This window comes from Vicia villosa, linkage group LG2 (genome assembly GCF_029867415.1).
Source record: "Vicia villosa cultivar HV-30 ecotype Madison, WI linkage group LG2, Vvil1.0, whole genome shotgun sequence".
Lineage (NCBI taxonomy): Eukaryota > Viridiplantae > Streptophyta > Magnoliopsida > Fabales > Fabaceae > Vicia > Vicia villosa.
The window spans coordinates 83,797,507-83,805,501 of NC_081181.1; positions in this window are offsets into that span (position 1 = coordinate 83,797,507).

The window sequence follows — 7,995 nt, forward strand, 5'->3', positions numbered from 1 at the left end:
CAAACCCTACTACTATTTAAACATTGTATGCTGCCATTTTATGCTAAGAAGAAAAGTTGCTTTTATCTTATTGTCTTTTAATGCCTTTCTAGATCTAGGGTTATTGAACACATATCTATCATTGGTGCTTTCCTTTTCCTTTCTCAAGTCCTCTCATGGCTCCCCCAAAACCTCCAAACCCCTCTTCTAAAGAAATTTTAGAAGAATCTATACAAATGTCCACATTACATCTAAACAATGATATGGCTGAGACACAAGAGCAAATGGATGTGAGATTTGCTCAAGTTCATGAAGATATCACCAAACAAGTGGGTCAGATTCATGCAAGGTTAGAGAATGACAAAAGTGAGGAAGATTCAAGATACCAAGCTCTTATGGCAGCTCTGCAGAAAATCTCCATTCAAAAAGAACTACAACCTGCTGTCACAACAAATACTGCACATTCTGGTGGCAGCACATCAGGTATACAACCCTCTTCCTTATCTTTTGGGTCACCTACTTTAACCCATGTTATCACACCCACCCACTCACCCATTACCCACACTATTACACCGACCCATTCTAATTTCAGACCACCCGTAACCCACACCTTTTCCCCCACTCAGCCCACCATTTTTGTACCCCCTCATTTTCACGCTGTACACCCCCTCCCCCTTTTATCCCATATCCACCATACACCCCCCCAATCTGCATTTGTCCCACTCACCCAACCAGACCCATACCATCAGCTGGCCCACATACCCCCATTACCCCCTTTTGGTTCACCCAAACTTGAATTGCCGTTATTTGATGGTTCTAACCCGTTGGAATGGTTATTTCAAGCTGATCAGTTTTTTAGCTTTTATAATCTTCCACCAGAAAATTGTTTATCTCTTATTTCATTTTATATGAAGGGTGATGCATTAAGTTGGTTTAAATGGATGCATCAAAATCATTTGTTAATTGATTGGGTATCTTTCACAAGAGCTTTAGAATTACGTTTTGGCCCTTCTACTTTTGAAAATCATCAAGCTAAATTATTTAAATTAAAGCAAACTGGTTCTGTTATGGAGTACCAAACGAAATTCGAGCAGCTTGGAAACCAAGTGGTGGGACTGCCAGCTGTGGCAATTCTAAATTGTTTTATCTCAGGCCTGCATATGGACATTCAAAATGAAATAGCTATCCATAAACCCACATCTATTTCCCAAGCAATTGGGCTTGAAAAATTAATTTAGTCTAAACTCAAGGAATCCAAACAAAAATTCACCAAAACTTTTTCAACAAATTTCCAAAAACCAATTTCTACACCCCCAAACACCCAGAATTTTAAACCACAAACTCATTCGGCCCAGCCCAATCCTACCAATAAAAAAAAACCCCAACCCACAACAACCCAAATTTCCTATTCGCAAACTTACTCAAGCCCAACTACAAGAGAGACGAGCCCAAGGCCTTTGTTTTAATTGTGATGAGAAACTCATCACGGGATATAAATGTTCTACAAACAGATTTTTCATACTCTTGGCTGAAGAGGAGGGAGTGATGGCTGAACCAGAAAGTTCAAACTTAGAGGAACCTCCTATGGAGGCAGAATTTAATGATACTTATTTCCAGCTATCTCCTTAAGCCCTAACAGGTCATTACCACCCACAAACATTAAAATTCAAAGGACAAATCCATGGGTTATCCGTTATGGTTTTGGTAGACACGGGTAGCACTCACAATATTATGCAGCCCCGAATTGCTCAGCACCTCAACCTACACACCACCCCAATCAACCAATTTTCTGTCATGGTTGGAAATGGATCCCACCTCCAATGTGAGGGAATTTGCAGCAATGTTCAAATTCTACTTCAAAATAAACCTTTCACCCTTCCATTCTATTTACTACCTATCGAAGGCGCTGATATTGTGTTAGGCATGGCTTGGCTTAGAACCCTTGGACCCATTCAAGCAGACTTTTCAATCCCCTCCCTCACCTTTCAACATCAAAACACCCCCCTGACCCTCACCGGCGACCCCAACTCAACCCCCATAAATACAACTTTCCACCAACTACGCCAACTTATTCACACCGATGCCATTGCCTCTTTTCACTTATTACTCATGGAACCCATCCAAAAACCTCCTCAAACAACTAGACTTCCAGTTTCGGCCCCACCTAACCAAACCCTCTTACCAACCCCACTTAAAAAACTTTTGACCAAATTTTAATCTATTTTTCAACAGCCAAAAGGCCTTCCCCCATCTAGACCGCATGACCACCATATAAACCTTTTGCCAAACACACCACCTATCAATGTGAAACCATACCGCTACCCTCATTCAAAAAAAGAAACCATGACCAAAATGATACAAGAAATGCTTCAAGAAGGAACAATCACACCTAGCACTAGCCCTTTCTCATCCCCTGTTTTATTAGTCAAAAAGAAAGACGGGACTTGGCGATTTTGTGTTGATTGTAGAGCATTGAACGCGGTGACAGTAAAGGACAGATTTCCCATACCCACTATTGATGAACTATTAGATGAACTTAGTTCAGCTACCATTTTTTTCCAAGATAGACTTGTGTTCAGGATACCATCAAATCAGACTAGCATCAAAAGACACGTATAAAACAGCTTTTCGGACTTTTGATGGGAATTACGAATTCCTTGTAATGCCTTTTGGCCTCACTAATGGGCCATCTACTTTTCAATCAGCTATGAACGACTTACTTCGTCCCTTCCTAAGAAAATTCGTACTTGTTTTCTTTGATGATATTTTAATTTACAGTGCTAATTTTGAGGATCACCTAACACATTTGCAGGTTGTTTTTGAGTTGTTAACAAAGCAGGCATTTTTTGTGAAGCTGTCTAAATGTGTTTTTGCAGCAAGCCAGATTGAATATTTAGGACACATTATTTCAGAAGGATGCTTCTTGTGTGGCCATCGGTGCTGTTCTGTCCCAAGCAGGTCATCCCATTGCTTTCTTCAGTAAAAAGATGTGTCCACGTATGCAAGCTTCTTCGGTGTATGTTAGGGAAATGTTCGCCATCACGGAATCTGTCAAGAAGTGGCGTCAGTATCTCATTGGTCAACGATTTCATATCTATACAGATCAAAAGAGCCTAAGAAATCTGTTACTACAACGCATTCAAACACCAGAATAAGAACGGTGGACAACAAAGTTACAAGGGTTTGATTTCGATATTTCATACAAACTTGGAAAGTCGAACCTTGTTGCGGATGCTTTAAGCAGAAAGTTCGAACCAGAAAAAGCAACACTGTTAGTTCTCTCATCACCTCTTCCAGGCTTGCTGAATACCTTGAAACAGTTTTACAAACATGATACTGTGGGTCAGAACTTATTTCAGTTAGCGACTCAGAAGAACAACAACAACGATTACAGTGTCTGCCATGGTTTACTGTATTACAAAAATAGACTCTTCATACCTGAAATTGCTGACTTGGGCCAACAGGTTTTACGTGAGTATCATCAGACACCAACAGCAGGCCATTCTGGCGTCAAGGCTACCTTAGCTAGATTGAGAGCTTCTTTTTGTTGGCTAGGGGTGTACCTCGAAGTGAAAAACATGGTTAAACAGTGTTCCATATGCCAGCACAATAAATATGATACACAGAAAAAAAAGGCTTGCTGCAACCATTACCGATTCCGAAACAGGTTTGGGAAGAAATCACAATGGATTTTATTACACACTTACCTAGTTCATGCGGTCACACGGCCAGTTGGGTAATTTGTGATCGACTGACAAAATTTGTGCACTTCATTCCTCTGCCCACCCATTTCTCCGCAAAAGATCTGGCAAACCGGTTCACAGTAAAGATCTTTCGTCTTCACGGAAGCCCTAAAACAATAGTCTCTGACCGGGATCCCTTGTTCTTGAGCAAGTTTTGGAAAGAGTTCTTTAAGAATCAAGGTACGAGCCTGCAATACAGTACTTCTTATCACCCAGAAACCGACGGCCAAACAGAAGTAGTAAATCGCTCAGTAGAAACTTACTTACGCTGTTTTGCTGGAGATCATCCTCGCACTAGGCATAAGTTTCTCCATTTAGCAGAATACTGGTATAACACAGCCTTTCACTCAGCAATCCAGATGGCTCCTTTCAAAGCTCTCTATGGCCGTGATCCTCCAAACATCTTAGACTATGTAAACAACTCGGTTTCAGATGTCACACTTGACGCAACACTGCAACAACAACAACAACAGATTTTGAGTGAATTAAAAATACACTTGAAGAAAAGCAGAATAGCTATGGAGAAGCAAGCTAATCTGAAGCGCAGACATGTTACCTTTGTGGAAGGAGACTGGGTCCTTTTGAAACTACAACCATATCGCCAGAGTACGGTTCATCGTTGAGAATCTCAAAAACTTGCCCAAAGATACTTTGGCCCTTTTCGCATCATCAAACGTACAGGAACCGTCAACTACCTCTTGGATCTACCATCCTCATCACGCATCCATCCCATCATTCATGTCTCTCTGCTGAAGGCATAACATGGAATCCGTCCCCCGATCGAGTTTCACCGTCTCCCATTACCGGACCTCATCGATTTTGAGTTTAGCCAAGATCTGCAAACAGAGAAGGATAGCAAGAAAGAGTTAATACATGGAGGAAATGAGCTTAACAAAACGATTTTAGAAGACACACAATCCATACCTTCAGCTCACATAACCAACACTTCACAAGCCGTTGAGAGCGGAACAAAGTGGAAGCACTCTTAGCGGTTGGTACAACCAAATGGAGAGAACATTGTAGAAAGGCAAGGGAAAGAGATCGCTCTGAAAAGTGTTTACAAAGAGAGAGAGCTTTTGGATTCGCATAGTACACCGCTTGGAGTTAATGAGAAAGTCTCGGTGGTAACGTCTTCAAATGAACAAAATAAAGGCAATGGTACTATAAGTTGGAAAGATTCGCACGCTTCTCAGAGTCCAGCTAGTTTCGCTGCCCAAGGTGATAAGCTTACCCATTCCAACCAATCAGAGCCCAGGAAGCAGATTTCTCCTTATCTTCCAACGGCTAACTTATCACATCAGCACGTGGGTCTGTCTCCCCACGAGGCCAGCTATTCACCTGCGAAGCACCACTTGCAAGGAGGAATTAGTGGGCCTCCGAATTATCACAGCCCAAATAATTTTCCTAACCCATCTGTGTCTTTTCCAATGAATCTTGAGGGCAAGGTTCCTATTGGGCCCGGGAGTAATGATAAGAAGAGGCCCAACAGAATTAAAAAGAGGGCTGTTTGGCTAAGGGATTTCGTATAACATATGGAGGGAGGTCCATTTAGTATTTTTAATCAAGTTATTTATTTTATGTTGTTATTATTTCAGCCCATGGCCCATGTAGTAGAACAAACCCTACTACTATTTAAACATTGTATGCTGCCATTTTATGCTAAGAAGAAAAGTTGCTTTTATCTTATTGTCTTTTAATGCCTTTCTAGATCTAGGGTTATTGAACACATATCTATCAGAAACCCCCTAGTTTAATAATTTTAGTAAATTTTACTGTTGTGTTGTAATTATCCAATATTTAATTTGTGGAGACGAACTTATAAATATTATTGTTTAATGATGATTTAGTACAACTAGTTAAATAAATCAACAAATTTTTGGTATCATTGTCAGGGATTGTTGATTATTCTCAACAAGAAAATTAAGTTGTGTTTCGAATTTATCTTTATTTTTGTATTGAACGGTGCCACTGAGGTATTTTTTCCATCTGATTTTGTATGTGAGGTAAAATTTCTACAGAATTATATTTAATTCAGAAATTGAGAAAACAACAAAAGCAAATCGGACAGCAGTTTGATTAGTATAATTTGCTAAAGAGTCGCAAAAAGAAGAAATATCATCACTATCTTCTGACTGTGAGAGTGATAAAAAGAAGTTATAATGGAAAAATTTCCACCTAGACGAATAATGGGATACTCTTGCAGAAGGACTGACGGAGGGAAAATTTCTCTTGGATTCCAACTAGCAAAAGTCTTGAAATAGTTATTAACAGGATGAAGGAACGTAGAAGTGATGAAAATGTAGCATTGAAAGAAGAATGTAGTGCAATTATTCAAAGAAAGCTCCCACCAAAGCTCAAATATCCAGGGCGTTTCATTATTTCTTGCTCAATTGGTAAGTTACAAATATGAGATGCATTATGTGATTTAGAGAAAAGCATCAACTTGATGCCTCTTTCTATGAAGAATTTAGATTATGGTGAATTCAAGCTAACCAAAGTGACTCTCACATTAGCATATTGATTCATCACTTATCCTTATGGTGTGCTTAAAGATGTGTCAGTTAAAGTGGATGATTAACTATTTCCAACATTTTTTTTTCATTTTAGACATCGATGAAGATGTTGAAGTACCTTTACTTCTTGGAACACCTTTCTCGCTGAAAGATAGAGTCTTGATAGATGTGGAACTTGGAAAACTTATATTGAGATTTAATAATGCACTTCATAAAGAAAATCCTCAATGCTATCGAGTTGAGGTAGTTAATAATGTATCTCAAAATTATTCACCAATGATTTTTAGGGGTGTTTGCTGTGCGGTTTGGACAGTTTTAACGTTAAAAACATCCGAACCGCAAGAAAAAAACATACAGTTCGATTTGATTCGGTTGGCTTTAAAAATAAAAACCAAACCAAATCAATGCGGTTTGGATTGATTCGATTTTTTTTATTATATATAGTCAACATTACTTACAACAAATATGATTCAATTGGTTGATATTTCTCATAGTTAAAATGATAATTATTACAAATTTACTATTACTCATGCATGAAAACTTCATATATAGTAATACTGTAGAGTTGCCTTTTTCTTCATGCACACAACTTAACAATGATTATATTGGTATTCAATCAAATGTAAAATTCAAAATAGTTGCATGCAAATAGTATTCAATACATAAGTTATCAAAGTAGTAGACTCAAACTTTCCGTTTTTCACAAATGGCCAATGAAATTATGATAAGGACTTTAAAACCATCAAAAGCACTAATAATTTGTTTCTTCTTGCTTCTTGGAATGAGCTGCTTATTGAGAACGTAAAAAATCTAACCACCATGCTCCTCTGTAATTAGATCTTTTATAAAAGCTTGTGTCTTTTTCAGCCTATAAGTTCACTTCTTTTGTCACTTCAATACCCTTCAAAACATCAAATAAAAAATAGTTATAAGAATCACTTGTATTAGCCTTTGTGCCATGGATGTACCTTAATATTTCCTCAAAATGCAACCTATATATTTCCTCTAAATAATTTTCAAATTAACATACAGGTTGCCATAGTATTTTCTCTAATTTTAGAGACTAAACAATCAGAATTTGCATAAACTAAACAAGCTGCGAGAATATTTTCAGGCTGCCAAAATATTGCATTAACATACAGGCTGCTAGAATTTGCATTAATTGAATAGGCTTCCAGAATTTGCATTAACATACAGGCTTCCAGAATTTGCATTACTAAGCAACCAGAATTTAGAAACTAAACAACTAGAATCTAGAATTTAGAAACTATTTAACCATAATTTGCAACACAATATTTTCTCTAACAAATATTACATAAACTAAAAAAATATTAAAAACATACAATTTTTCAAGCATGTCTCTAATCAGATTTAATATAAGAAAGTTCGTCATTTAGTTGTGGGAGCGGTTCCATTTTTAAAAATGTATCAAATATATTAACAAACGTTAGACAAAACAAACAATTTAATAAAATATATTCATGAACAAAGTTTACAACACACACACATATATATATATATATATATATATATATATATATATATATATATATATATATATATATATATATATATATATATATATATATATATATATATATATATATATATATATATATATACCTTGTTCGAGCTTCTCCAAGTCTTTCGAGTGCTCTTCAATATCCACTTTCAAAGGGACGATCTTAATCAATTTTGTGCACATATTAAAGCTTCAACAGTGTGTGGTGTAAGATAGCTCCTATAACAACTAAGAACTC